The sequence below is a fragment of the Colletes latitarsis genome, unplaced genomic scaffold, assembly GCF_051014445.1.
Source record: "Colletes latitarsis isolate SP2378_abdomen unplaced genomic scaffold, iyColLati1 scaffold0052, whole genome shotgun sequence".
NCBI classification, from domain to species: domain Eukaryota; kingdom Metazoa; phylum Arthropoda; class Insecta; order Hymenoptera; family Colletidae; genus Colletes; species Colletes latitarsis.
In genome coordinates, this window is record NW_027488402.1 from 152,501 (window position 1) to 153,874 (window position 1,374).

At 45.6% G+C, this 1,374-nt stretch overlaps 1 non-coding gene across 1 annotated transcript in view; it reads right to left on the minus strand.

Annotated features, from left to right (window-relative positions):
* Positions 1–14, minus strand: part of LOC143350995 (small subunit ribosomal RNA) — a 1,933-nt gene extending 1,919 nt beyond the window's left edge. Inside the window, exon 1 of the ribosomal RNA XR_013081400.1 lies at positions 1–14. This exon is cut by the window's left edge and continues 1,919 nt beyond it. This is a non-coding gene — a ribosomal RNA (small subunit ribosomal RNA).
* Positions 15–1,374: the final 1,360 nt, after the last annotated feature.

Here is a 1,374-nt window from a genome sequence, read left to right on the forward strand (position 1 = left end):
GGATCAACCAGGGAACTTGAGTAAAGTTCTTTTGTAATATTCTCTCAATTTTATTCTTCGTCGCCGACTCTGAAGGAGAACGGACGACGACACATAAAAAACTCCTTCTTTCAACATCAAATTTTAGTCTTTCGTTCGAAAGACTTGAGAGCCACCTCTTCCTCTCTTGTGTTATAATATTATATATGTATAGAGAGGGTACCACCAAAAACCCTCTCCTTCGTTTAGTTTCTTTCACTTTTCCGAGAGCTCCCCAAACTCTCGTTTATTTAATTTAATTTCATTTTTCGAGAGAGCGACCACCAACTAACTCTCTTATATTTGCTTTTTCTCGACAGAGCCACCACCAACTAACTCTCTTATATTTGCTTTTTCTCGACAGAGTCACCACCAACTCTCTCTCGTTTATATTTGCTTTTTCTCGACAGAGAAACCACCAACTCTCTCGTTTATATTTGCTTTTTCTCGACAGAGTCACCACCAAACTCTCTCGTTTCGTATTTTACTTCACAACAGAACATTATTGTATAATGGTATCCCACAACGACAAAGTACGTAGAGCTGCGCTCATGCTGAACATCTCGGGCACTTATTCACGCTGGGCATCGATCGTGGAAGCACGTATTGCCAGGCCCGAAGACTAAGCATTCATGCTGGACAAAAACGAGAAAGCGCGTATGTGCTGGTCGAGAAAGCACGTATTCGGCGCCGTACTGTTATGTCGAGGTCAGACACCTGTATTTCATTCTTTGCTCACTTTCCAGAGTACGAACCGTAGTTCCATACAATTTTTGCCTTTTAAGCTACGCTCCGTAGAGTGTAGTGCCAGTTTATGGTTTTCACAAAATTTTCAATCGCTCGGACTGAAGAGTTGATGCTCGGATAGTACGAGTATACATATTTTAAACGTATACAAGTCACCAACGTCACTCGAGACGCTTATACCACTTCAAGAGCCATTCGGTCAAAGACACCGACTCGTGGCAATGCAGTGTGGAGAAAGTCTGGAACGAGCACGATACAGAACAGTCAGGATGAAATCCCGAGGAGCGACGACTGCTTCTCAACCGAGGTCGAAGAATAGCCGTACGCTCGACGCTGCCCCGACCGACTCGACCGGACCGTCGCTTCTCTTATAGGTACCGAGGCGCCCGCCGGAACGCCGGCGACGCACGGGCTTACGCACGGCCGCTTATGGGGGGAACCGCGCGACCCAACCGCCCGCCCGAACGGCCTGTTATAACTTAGAGCGAAAACCAACACCTGTAATTTCCTTAATAATTGAGCTAGGGCAAAAAAAAAAAACGCTATCTTGTAGGAAAAAAGCAGGGGAACACGATGCCGTCGTTAAAAATATAGATTGCCGTGCTCGTT